At 35.2% G+C, this 14,331-nt stretch overlaps 1 protein-coding gene across 2 annotated transcripts in view; it reads right to left on the bottom strand.

Moving 5' to 3' along the window:
* The window catches only part of Znf385d (zinc finger protein 385D), a 323,542-nt gene that overhangs the window by 89,627 nt on the left and 219,584 nt on the right, over positions 1-14,331 (bottom strand). The window lies entirely within an intron of this gene.

Consider the following 14,331-nt stretch of genomic DNA (forward strand, 5'->3'; position numbering starts at 1 on the left):
CCTTAGCACATCAACATTTGTTTGCAGAGTGGAAAAAAAAATATTTAGAACTTACACCTGGATCGCCTCGGCTTTGTAATAAAAGATGTTGTGCTCCCAGAGACTAATGTGGGCTCTAGAAATGAGTAGCCCTCGCCTGCTTGGTTCACAAAATCTGTTTTGTCTTTCTATAATGTGTCCTATTATTACAACCCCCAACAGGTAATTGACAAGAAAGGCTGAAGGGTAATAAGAGAAGTAGGCACCCTGGAGGCTGCCACTGAAGCCTGGGAGTTCAAACACAGTCTCAAGGTCAGAGTTCAAATGGAGCCAGGCAGAGGCTGGGCAATTTCCAGATTCTCTTTGCTTCCTGTTATCCTTGAGATGGTTCAATGGAGTATCACACTTTCAACATGTGTATCTTTCCTGCCAGGACTTGCTGACAGGAGACTGCAATGTCTTTTAACCATCAAATGGGTCCAATGAAATTCTTTACTCTACATCATCTGACACTGTTTTTGAGCTCATATATCTATATCCATATATCTATATTCATACATATATGAATTTCCTAAATTTTTATTTTACTAACACTATTTTAGGCTCACATTACATAGACATATTGATAGAGAAAACCATGTTTGAATAAATACACATTTATGAATGTTTATCCAGAAATTAAAAAACCTTTGCAAATGGCGATGATGGTGTTATGAGAGATCTCTTAGATCTGAAGGTTTTCCCACAAAAATTTTGAATAGGATAATCTCAAAAAATGTATCACTATAGAGAGGTATTTCTGTTAAATTACACATTACTTCCCATTGCTTATTTAAGCAAAATGTTCCAATTTGAGAAAAATAATCCCATTTTCTTCTCAGTCACAAGGACTGCAGTGTAATAGGGTATTACATTATGCTGTATTTTATAAATAACCATGTAGTCCACATTTTAATTTGCATCATACAAGACTAGGTACCCTTATTGAAAGAACACTGGACAAGGAAATTATATATTAGAAACAGTTTGAACAGAGAGCACTCATGCATCAGTTACATGTCTTTCCAACAACATAGAACATCAAAAGACATAGTATGAGTCCAAATAGGAAGTTCAGTCATGCTATAGTTCATTGAGAAACCAGAGACAAATTAGATTAGCTTAATTCTGTGGGGAAAGCTACTTTAATAGACAGAATTGCATGTCTCTAATTTTTCCTGATTAGTTCTCTCTTTTAACACATCAATTCCTTTGACTATATATCTTTGGAGAGCTATGGGCTCTATTTAATGAAATCCACAGGCTAGTTGGTTATCTTCTCTAGGGAAAGCTAGTTTCCCTTACAACAAAGTTCTTCTTTTCTCTCTGCCAGTGCCATTTCCCCTGGTGATAAAAATGAAAGATTCTACTCTATGTTAAGAAGACTGTTTCTTTTGACAATGTTATCCCAACTTACTTCTTATATCACCTTTTAAAGGTTTCTAGCACATTTTAGGGTACATTTCAAATCAAACAAGGCACTTTATTTTCCCATACCTTAGAAGTAGGTCAGTATCTTTTTGTAGAAAGTAGAGAAATGTTTTTTGATACAGGGTCTTGCTTTGTAGCCCAGGCTGTCCTAGAACCCGTGATTCTCCTTACTCTGTTATGTCTTCTGTTTGGATTACAGACATGATCCACCAGTCTTATCTCAAATGTCATTGTTTTTGAAATTAAGAACGTATTCCACAGAAACTCGCATAACACCAAAACAGGAAATGGCACTAAGAAAACCTGTCCCTGCACAGGTCTGGCTAGATCAACATGCTCTAGTGACAGAAATGGTTTAGAAATCATGAGGAATAAAGAAGGACAGAATGACTAAGAGATAACTAGGCTCCTGTTTGAGACACTGGATGCCTTAAAGTCTACAAAACACAATGGGTAAAATACACACTCACTTTCACTAAATCAGAGTCTCAAAGCACTTTGAAAATTGTCAGATGCTATCAGCTTTCAAGAGCTGATGGTCAGTGCAAAGTGTTCTGAACACCCTTGCTTATAATGGAATGCTAGCCGAGGAGACTAATTTGATGGTGATAGTGAAGGTATTGTGCACATAAAGTGAAAGTAAACATATGAATTTGAAACCTCACATATGTACAACCATGATTTTTTTTTTTTTTTGTCAGTCATAGGGCTTGAACTCTGGGCCTGGGTGCAGCGCCTGAGCTCATCAGCTTAAGGCTAGCACTCTACCACTTAATCCACAGACCCACTTGTGGTTTTCTGGTGGTTAAATGGAGATAAGAGTCTCATGGACTTTCCTGCCTAGATTGACTTTGAACCAACTATGATCCTCAGATCTCAGCCTCCTGAGTAGCTAGGATTACAAGCATGAGTCACCAGCATACTCTCATGATCTTTCTATGTATTATAATGCTTTCTGTAGCACTCATTTAAATTAATGCTCTTAGAATTTGGACTATAGTTGGTTTGTCCCAATATAAATTTTTCCAATCTATGTGTACAGACACCCTAACTCATAAAAGCACCTTGTTTCCAGATTTGTCATTTAAAAGAGTTTGAAGGCAGAAAACCAAGATAGCTTTTCTTATCTTTAGACCATTTGACTGGATTGGAGAGATTATTCAGTCACATCTAATCTTTCTGTGACTGTAGATAAAGCTGAAGCCTAAGTGGGGTTCCTGTTGAGAGAGTTCTTTAAAAATCAGTAGTTGGCAAATATAGCTCTTTGATCCTCCTTAGCTTCTCCTCTGTGCTAAGAGGTGCAGGCAGCTACAACATACATAGCATGCTTTCTCTCAGGTTGTTTCAAATAACAGACTGGTCAGTCTGAGTGAACTCATACCCAGAAACCTGGGAGCCATCAAGAAACAAGCAAATGCTCTTTTTTTTTTACTGGATTTATTTCAAGGTCACAAAACCTTGATATTAGCCTGTATATCATAATTATGTATGTTTAAATTAGAATGGAACCCATAGTACACATAGAAGTGAGAAAGACCTGAGCTTCAGCAATCGACATTGATATCATAAGAGGAACATGAGAGAGTTTCATAATAAAGTCATTTGCTCATCCTGAACTGGCACATGACACTGGGAAATCTGACCAGTGCCATCCCAGAGGCAAGGGTTGATGCGGCAGTTAGACCCACACATTCCTGCACAATGGCTGATGCCATTTGGCATGTCGCCATTGCATTCTAGTCATCAGTAGCCAGCAAGACTTCTCAATCTTTCCACATTATCTTCTATGTGTCTAGACAGCTTTAATTTAAAGTTTCCTATGCTCCAAAATAGATGAAATTAAATCTTAAGTGGCTAACATGTGAAAGAGAGGTTTTGTCAATTTAATATACCCACACATTTACTTGACTTCAATAAGTAAAAAGGACCTTTAGCAGGGTATGAATGGCTCACACCTGTAATCCTAGATACTGGTGGGGGGGCTGAGATCTGAGAATTGTGGCTCAAAGCAAGCCAGGGAAGGAAAGTCCATGAGACCCTAATCTCCAATTAGTCATCAGAAAACCAAAAGTGGCCTTGTGGCTCAAAGAGGTATAGTGCCAGCCTTGAGCAAAAAGCTCAGGGACAATGCCCAAGACCTGAGTTCAAGCCCCATGCCTAACAAAAGAGAGAGACAGAGTGACAGAGAGACAGAGAAACACCTTTGTAAATTACTAATATGCAGTGAAATCCACTAGAAATCTAATTTTCAAGTATCATTTTGTGTTATTAGCACAAAAAACCCTACACTCCTTTATTCTAAATTTCTGTTACGGACTCTGACTTAATATGCTTTGTAAAAACAAGGAAATTCATTGGAAAGCATCTATACTTACCATAACCAATTAATTTTCATGAATTAATGTGATTTCAAAGAACACATGTAAATTTAATTGCATATTAATATTTTGTGCTGGTCCTGGGGCTTGAACTCAGGGCCTGAGCACTATACCTGCATGCCTGAGGTTATTCCCTGCCCCCCCCCCCAATGCTGGTGCTCTACCACTTGAGTCACAGCTTTACTTCTAGCTTTTTTCCTGGTTAATTGGAGCTAAGAATCTCATGAACTTTCCAACCTTGATCCTCAAACATCAGCTTCCTGGCTAGCTAAGATTATAAGCATGAGCCACCATCACCCAGATACATATTAAATTTTTACTAAAATGAAAGTAAATAGAATAAAAAATAAAATAACATAAAAGTAATATTATTATACAGATGGAATCCAGTGTCACTTAATACCCACATACAAACTATGACCCCAATACCATAGTTTTGTTTTTTTTTTTTACCATAGGTTTGGGAGCTTATTAAAGATGCAAATTCTCTGTGTCCAGTCCAGATTTTATTAATCAGCCATTAAGGGGATCGGACTCAGAAATAGGCACTTTCTAAGCCTTCAGGTGATTCTAAAACACACCAAATTTTCAGAACTACTGATTTCCTCCCCAGATAGTCATACCTTGTGTATTTGTTGTGGATTAGCAAGCAATAACCTAAAGTATGGAGCTTTGGCTATGCTGAGTGTTTTAATAAAGCAGTCTCACACATCAATATATTTACATAGATATAAATTATGAAACATTTAGAGTAGAGAAAAACTCCCTTTTTCCACTACCTACATCCAGGTTTTCAAAGAATAATATATAATCACCTAATGATTAATCCTTAATATGCCTAAATGTGTGCAATATGTATTATCCAATATAATTATTGTAGTTTCTTTCCTTAAGAATACTAATTAAATATTAAAACCTCAAATATATATGTAATTGGGAAACTAATATCCCAGTGACCTGACCTCAAAACCACAAATTAACAAATTAAGTTATCTCTAAGTCCTTATACTATTCTCTTTTCTGACTTTTCTTTTTCTATCAAAACGAATTATTGTTATGTTTCTTTGGCCTCTGTGCTGAGTGTTCTGCTATATTCTCATTTGTAGGGATATTAGGAACCCTGAGCTCTATTATCATTATTGTTGCCATTATCATATTCATACACAAAAATTATTCCCTAAAACTGCAATATTTCAAAGAAGAATTTACCTTACTGTTTTGTTGCTATTAGTTTTTGAGACCAGGTCTCAAATAATAATGATAATGTTAATGTGTTTCTTCCTGTATGTTATTATATGATAATAGTAAGAAAGATATGCTAAAATGTAGCAAATAAGTATATAATTCAGATCATGAAAAACCAGGTAAAGGAAATAAAAGTGTTAAGATAAAAAAATTGTGGCGGTATTGCAAGCATGATTATTCCTAGAGGCTCATGGGAAAATCAGATTAACAGAATTGCAGATAGATGGGTATGACGTCCAGGCAATAGGAGAGACTCCAAGCTAGGAAAGCTAAGAGTTGCACTTATGTCTATTTTAAATTTAATTTTATTGTCAAGGTGATGTGCTGAGGGGTCACAGTTACATACATAAAGTAGTGAATACATTTCTTATTAAACTTGTTACCTCCTTCCTCATTTTTCTCCCACCTTCCCTCCTCCATGCCCCACAAGTTGTACAGTTTACAACATATTGAGACCAGGTATTTTGATAGGTCTCACTCATAATTGTACTGCTCCAGTCACCCATGTGCTTCGATTACAGGCTTTACCACCATCTAATCCACTGTTTTATTTTCAGCAGAATGATTTCCTACTTACACTCGTTCTTTATGTATTTAGCTCTTCTATAGAAGCCATTGGACGACAGACAAGCATTGCTCTGGTAGGCCAAGAAGCTGCTTTCTCCAATCTTTCACTTTTACTAAATATTGGAAGAAGAAATTTAAAGACATGATAGTTCACTGCTCTAATTTTTTCTTACCCAAAGAAAGAAAATTGTCTTATTCAACCGGGAAAAAGGCAAGATACAGATATTTTTAGTCCTTAATCACATGCCCCATATTGAAAATTTTAATAATTTATTTTATCTTGTGATCTTACAATTTCAATTGTAAATAGCAGACCACATTAACAATAAAATGAAAATCTACTTGCTTTATGTCTCAAGTGAAAAACCCAATTCAATTAAGAACATTCTTTGTGAGCTCAAGTGATTGATGTGATTTTCTTTAAATGTATTTGCATCTTTTATGATGTTCAGTACAGAAATGAACAGTCAGAGCTACAAGCAGAGAAAAGAAAAAAAGATAATACCACAAGAGTAGAGAGATTTTGATATACTACCACTAATCAAGGAAGGGGAAAAAAATCTAAGCATGAAGAGAAGAGAGAGGCATGTCTCCTTTTCTTAGGTACATTACAGAACTCTTACTATTATGAGGAAAGAAATACTTTGTCACTGAGCAATTATATAATTGGGAAAAATAGTCTAGATAGGCTCACATATATTTTCAAAGATTCTTAAGTCATCCACAAATGTTGTCATTGCTAAACATTAAGTATTTAATGTTTTCAAGTATTTAATGTGAATCAGAGAGTTGACAGGGCTTGCTTGAGTGAGAAAAGCTAACAAGAATTCCTACCTGCAGCTTGTTGGGGAAGCAACCATTGTGTTTGTATATGTGGATCTTGTATGAGCATGTGGAACTGCCTCCTGAAACAATGCCAGAGCTCTGACTAGGCAACAAGTAGGACAATGCCAGGCTTTGGACTCTGGCACATAGAGTCAAATTCAGCCAAAAGAAATACATATTTTGGTGAAATTTGCTCAGTCTTTTGCAGCTGTAAGCCAGAGACTACAAATGAGTTCTAATTTGATAAGTGCAAAACTTTCCCATTTGTACAGAACAGAGAAAAATGAGAGAACCCCATCTGTTTTAACTATTTAAGCAGGACACAAAATCCATCCATAATCTATGGCTTCATACTTCTCTCAGGGTGTGATTGTCACATACTGTTTGTTAAAGCATAGCGTGAGTTAGATATGTTGAAGTGAGCTATCCTCAGGTCAAGTAGTTACAGGTGTTGGTATCAATATCAGAGAGAAATTTTTACAGCTTGGATGGAATAGTATGCTATGTCTAACTAACCTCAACTTAGTCATCTAGCCAATTCCCCATCTCTGCTCAGCAGCACGAACTACTTGCTGTGAAGTACATGAGTAATAGCCTATCCTATATGATTTCAAGGAAAGTGCCCTCCAAAGAAACCATATTTGAGCAGATGTATGACCAATTCCCTGTTTCTGCAGCAACTTTCTTTTGCCTGGTAACAAAGGTCACCTCCTCTGGTCATGAGAATGTCTCCTTAAATGCCTGTTCTCCTGATGCAGCACAAATCCCACTACAGAGAGAAGAGTTGATACTGTTCTACTATTCATCATTCTATTCCTGGATCTACTATACATTTCTAAATAGTTGCCTATTAAGTGCATGGTGAATTAATTTCACATTCTGATTTTTAAATGGAAATATGCATATGGTGTCTCAATGGATTTTGTATGTGAACAGAGTTCAACTTAATTCTCTGCCATTTTTGGCACTTTGCCCTATCTGTTGAACACACTTCAGGGGATTTTTTATGGCACTTAATGCGAGAAAAGCATCTGGCACAAACACAAACTATTATTTTTCCCCCCTCTGGGAGGAAGCTTATCATCAGACACAAATTGTGCTATTTATGAGAGTTCTCTTTGCTTGTAATATAGTGAAGGAAAAAATGGAGAATGCTTAAAACATTTAGTGAATAACTAGCTGGGTGTTTTAAGTCCAGGAAATTCAATGATTAATCCCAGTAATGACTCTGCATTTGAAGAGTTATCTGAAAGACCAATTTTTAATACACATACGAATTTAAGTATTGAGAAATGGTACTATGAAAATGTAGTGTTTTATGTTTCAGGAAATACAGATCTATTATGACATCAATAACCTATTGTCACCTTTACTTACCAACATGGAAATATATACCCTGAATCTGCAAATGGAAACCACTTAGAAAATGACTAAAAGTTCCCACCTCTACACAAATCAAGAATGGGATTCCCTTCTGAGTTGTGTAGGATTCATAATCTGTAATGAGTAATTCTGAGAATCCTTCTTATTGCTTCTTCAATGATTCTCCCAAATATCACTTTTTAAACTGTGCAGTTGTTTATGAGGTACAAAAATGGCTTCACAAAACAAAGATTTCATTAAAGCTAGGTGTTTTGTCAGTGTTGAAAACCATAATGATTCTCTTAAGCACTTTGGATAGACCGGAGAAAGGAGAGGAATAAGATGTTGTATAATCTCAAGGGCCTTGATCCTTATAGATAGTGTCCAACAATATTCAATCATTCTAGCTGTTCATTTATTCATAAAGGAGTCAATGATAGCAACTGTGGGCCAAGCATAATTGGAGTCTGTGGTCTGTAGATTACCAATGAAGTCTGAGCTGCATTTAAGTTGGGGAATTAATCAGCAGCAGATGGTAAGTGAAGTCACTGAAAAATGTCATTTGTAAGCCAAACTGAAGATTTTTTTTTTCCTGTTTAAACATTGGAAGACAATCCTTAGTCAGCTGCAGCATTTGAATGAATGAACTAAGATTCCAGCTAACAATGTAATGGGGATAACATATTTACAAATTTCTTATTGAGGTAGAGTACATTGTGCCCTTCAGCATTGAAAAAAGAAGTATTTGTCTATGGTGCATAGAATTTTTTTTTTACTTTTCAACTACACAGTAAGTCCTTTTTCCTTCCTCACACCAAAAATTAAGTAATTAGAAAAAAAAAGAGAAAAATTTCCCCTTACTATATAGGATATTGTGTCTGTAGGATATTGGTCTTTGGAGACTAAGTTCATGATGATTTAAGGTCTATCAATTCCACAGCAGAATGTTCTACAGGAAGGTAGAGTGAGGTGTTCTCAAAATCTGGCAGTAAGGTTGATCCTTCTGAGTTAAAATTGCAGTGGATGAAATTAGTCTTTTAAAAGAACCTTATTAAAGGTCAGGTCAAAAACAGAAAAGCAGGAAGGGAGTACTAATCAGAGGCTGACTGAATGTAGAAAAGAGCCATGCCTTAATGAATATCATTACCATGTCTGAACTAAGACTGTTAGTTGAATAGATTTCATCTTGGCATCTAGAAAAAGGAAATTCAAAGATTAAATACATATAAAGATTAACTACATATAAAACTCATATATAAATGAACAAAAATGTATATCACTACTTGATCTGATGTCTGAGTATGCCATCTGTCTTCTTACTAGAGAGGAAGTGATCTATTCATTAAATCTTATTTTTAGAATTTATAAATAGCATTTAAAGTCTTTTAGAGGTAAAATGTGATATATTTTCTCACTCTTCATCAGGGTCACAGTTGATACTCCTATAAAAAGACATTAACAAGGTTATTGATTCAATGATTTACATAATATGGGAGTCTTCCAAACAGATATTCAAAGGTCCAAAGAAAACTCCATTCTTATCCTTAGACTTGATGGATAATGGAAAAAAATGTAGAAAATGATTGAATAAAACCACATGATGTGAAGGGAGTAGGCTGAGTGAGAGACTCATGAGGACTTACTGTGTAGGATTTCTTCCTTCTATTAATGGGACAAGATTCTTTCTGCAACAAAGGACTTACAATCTATTGTCAGGCAATGAAGCTCAGGGAATGGGGAATTGCTTTTCTACCAGCTCTTACACAATAAGGCAGAGGGGGATTTGTCCCAGATTTTGAGGATTTATTGCTGCTTCTGGAAGAGAAGGATTCTAGTTTCTATGACCATTTTTCCAATGATCTTTTATTTTAGGGAAGATGAATTATAGAGCATATGCCTTTTCTTGATAAGAAAGGAAAGAAGGAAAAACAGGAAAAGGAAGAGCTTAGAAGCTCTTAGAGCTTCTTGCTAAGGTTTTTTTTTTCCTTCAGCTTACAGCAGTTAGTATCTAAGGTACCATATTTGCAGTACCATCTTCTGGGCTCCACCAACACGAACAGTTTCTCAACTTCAACATCACTTAGTCTTCTCCATGTGGAGAAACAAATCAAAAGTGAGACTATTTCAACTAAGGTTTTGACATGTTTTGTTATCAATATTTTCAAAATCTGAATTTCAAATTTCTACATTACTTTATTATAGATATATTAAGTGCTTTGGGGGCATATGTTTTTGAAAGAGTATTTGTGATTAGAACTTTAAAAAGTTAAGAATTAGTACAATATTGAGTGTGTTCCATAAAAGTAAAAAATGTATGGAATATGTACTCTTCTAATTTTCTGATATTATCTGAATCTCTATGTTCTTTGAATGCACCAGGATTGGAATATCTTAACAAAATTAATAAAAGTTTGTGTCTTCATGCCAATTTAGTGCTTTCCTTTCTTAACTACAGTTTTCTAAGTGATGCTTGTTGAAATCTCAGTTTCTACTGGTTAAGCCAGCAAGTGATTGTCCCCTTTGGGCATATATTAACAATTTATTTTTTGTAGACAAGTACATAAATATGATTAGCTTTTGCAAATTGCTCTGTATTCTTTTACTGGTAAGTAATTTTTATATTATTACAGTGAAAACAGAGGCTATTTTCCACTATATATTCAGCTGTAATGAGCTAATTCAATGTATTAAGACAACAAAAGAACTTCAAGAATGATTCAGTGATGCAAGCTGCTTGGACGCTAGGAGGAAAATCAAGCGTGAAGTTTGTAAATGTAATTCCAAAATGTGGTTTCTACTAAACAATTACAGAGACCCATTTTTGAAGCCTATTTATAGCTATGTACTTAAGCTAATTTTATAAACTTCAAAAGCAGACATTTCTACAGGTGTTTCTGATCATTGCTCGCCCATATCCTAAAACTTAAACTATCAATGTTCTTTGGGTTGAAGGGAAGATTTATTTGTTTGTTTGTTTTTTAGATCTTTGAGTTTGGTTATTTGTGCATTCAACACATGGGCAAGTTTTTTGTTGTTGCTGTTGTTTTTGTTTTCCAGATGTGGGGCATGAACTCAGGGCCTGAGAGCTGTCTTTGAGCTCTTTTGCTCAGGCTAGCACACCTCTTTGAGCCATAGTTCCACTTCTTGATTTTGAGTGTTTATTTAGAGATAAGAGTCTCACTGGGACTTATTTTTCTTTTTGGTTCTGAACTCTGGACCTGGGCACTGTCCCTGAGATTCTTATTGCTCAAGGCTAGTGGTCTACCTTTGAACCAAGGCTCCACTTCTGGATTTTTTGAATAGGTTGTTAAAGATAAGAGTCTCATGGACTTTCCTGCCCAGGCTGGCTTTGAACCGCGACCATCAGTTCTCAACCTCCTGAGTGGCTAGGATTAGAGAGGTATGAATTACCAGCACCCAGCACATGGGCAGAAAGGTTTTGTGGTAATAGAGTAAGTCAAAGAGGTGAGAAAGACAAAGATAGCCAGACTCAGCACTCAAGCCTAAAGAATTCAAGGCCCATGGAAGACAAGAGGTATGATCATCTAGCATGCGATGCTGATCAATTCTGATGGCTGGTGCTCTGTCCTCACAGTGATTAAAGGAACAGGGACTGTAAAACCATTAAGCTTGGAATGCATAATGTGTATGGCCATTATTGCCCTGGGTACTGTCTTTACAATGATATATCAAGCAATCTTGGTAGAGGTTATGGTATTTTTATAAGATATATAAATTAGCAAGTATTTAAACATGCACACACACACATAATACACACATACACACTACACATCAAGCCAATTTGCAAATGCGTTTGGCCACATTTCACTGCTGTTAGGAAAACCAAAATATATTTATATTCCCATAGGTATGAATCATATTAAATCAACAACATTTGATTACTTTAAGCCTTGGAAAAACTAATGTAGTAGATAAGAAAAGGAAACAGAAAGTATAGTGATTAAAAAGAAATAAAACTGTCTTTTCTCATAGATGACATGCTTGCTTATATAGAAAAATACAAAAAAAAGAAAATTCACCTGAAACTAAGAAGAAACTGTAACCTAGTTATAGACCATCATGTTTAGATATAAGACAGTTACTATGCTATAAACAGCAATGAACAGGAAGAATTGGAAATTAAAAGGTTATAAACATTCATATTAAACACCTCCAAAAATTAGCTGTTTAAATAACATTCAAGTGCAGGATGTACAAATAATATCTGCACAGTAAAGCTAAAACACTGATGAGATAAATCAAACAAGAACTAAATAAATGGAAATGTTTCATGTCTGTGGATAGAAATACTCAGTATTATCGAGATGTAAACTCTTCTCAACTAGTTCCATACATTCCATGCCAAATCAATTAAAACTCTAAGACATGAATTTAAGTATATATGGAGAGGTAAAGGCTCAAAACAGCCAACATAATAATAAAAGGAAAAAACAAAGTTGAGGAACTAGCATCAGTCAACTTCAAAATTTACTATGAAGGTTTGTAGTCCAAGCCAGCTTATTGTTGATCAAAAACTAGATGAATGAGTTGATGAAACACAACAAAACAAATGAAACAAAACAAGAAAGGTCTCCAGAAGTGACCTACATAAAGAAAAGAGTGAGACTACTAGTCTTTTCCACAAGTAATATTGGAACAACTTGACACTCATGCAAAAAAATATAGACTCAAAAATCACAAACTTGAAAAAAGTTCAAGGTAGGCAACATATATAAATGCACAACAAAGAAGTCCTAGGAGATAACAGAGGGGGAAATCTAAATATCCTTAGGATTGGTGATACTTTTTTAAGTATTAAAGTGATGACTACTGAAAGGATTGACAAGATGGACTTCAGTATAATTTTTTTAAATCTGCTTTATGAATGGCATTTGTTCAAAGATCAAATGACAAACCACACACTTGGACAAAGTACACAGTATACATCTGATAAAAGACCACTATCCAAATTATAAAAGGAAGGGCTGGATATAGTCGCACATGCCTATAATATTATCTACACAGGAGAAAAATATAGAAGGTTCATGGTGTTAGGCTAGTCCTGGGAAGAATGTAAACAACACTACTTGTAAAGGAAAGACTCAAGTAGTATAGTATGCTCATAACAGGCCCAAAGCCCTGAGTTAATACTCCATTATTGAAAAAAAATAAGTATACAAATAATTCCTATAATTCTACAAAAAGAAACAAGTAATCTAATGAAAACTGAGCCATAGGTTATTATAAGAAGAAACACAGATGGAAAACAAGCACATGAGTAAAGATAGTCCACACAGGACTTCCTCAGGGAAATGCACATTAAATCAGCACTAAGTTACCCACTGTATGACCATCAGAATGGACAAAATCCAGAAATTTAGATGGGATGTGTCTCGTGCCTATAGTCCTATCTACCTAACAGGTTTAAGTCCTGGGGGCTAGACAAATCTGAGAGACCCTTGTCTTATATCTCCAATTAATCAACCAACAGGAGGAACTGGAGTCATGGCTCTAATGCTACAGTAATAGCCATAAGTGTGCTCTCCTGGGTTTATTATAGTAATATTCTCAATAAGCAATATAAAAATCAACTGAATCTCTATGAAGGAATAAATGGATTAAAAGAGGTACTTAAGCATTAATGAAATCTCATTTAAAACAGCATGTACCTGGAGGATTTAAGAAGATAGATACCACATGATCTCACTGAGACATGGACTTGAAGAAAGTTAATTTGATAGCATTTAAGGGCTAATTGGTACATACCAGAGTTAAGGGACAGTACAATGGATATGGAGCTTAATCAGCAGGTAAAATATAGATGGATAGAAATAAATAGTAGAAACATAGTTCATAGTAGTACATAACGTATTTCAAAATCCTGAAAAAGAACTTTGAATGTTCTTACCACAATGAACATAATTAACATAATTAACATAATTAACAACCATGCTAATTTCTTTGGGTTGATCATTGCACAAAGTATACATGAAAGGAATCATAATATGGTATCATACTAATATGTATAATCATTGGGATGCCAATAAAAATGTAAAGTCTAATTTAAATACAAAATGTGTGAACACCAAGGGGGGGAATATACCTTATCTTATAGGTATAGTTTTCTTTTACCTGAGAGTGTAGAATTACATGGTGAGTAAATGGTCTTTCAACCATTTACTGAAAGTGAAAGTGGTTTAAAATTAGGGGTGGCAGAGAGGAAAGATGGGGCCTTTGAGCCCTTGGTAAGGTCATGAGCTTATGGATTAATCCTGGGACCATCCTACCTTTGAATATGCAGTATTGTATTATTATATTTTATTATATTGTTTCATGATGGATAATTACATAATAAACCATTAATCATGGACAAAAGTCAACAGATATTTCATATGTCCACTCTAATATATCCATAGTGGAAGAAGTGATACATGAAAAGATGGGTGTAGGCAGGAGAATACAGAATAATGAATAACACAGATTGTGAAAGCAGAAATGTATTCAT

The sequence above is a fragment of the Perognathus longimembris genome, chromosome 10 (assembly GCF_023159225.1).
Source record: "Perognathus longimembris pacificus isolate PPM17 chromosome 10, ASM2315922v1, whole genome shotgun sequence".
Lineage (NCBI taxonomy): Eukaryota > Metazoa > Chordata > Mammalia > Rodentia > Heteromyidae > Perognathus > Perognathus longimembris.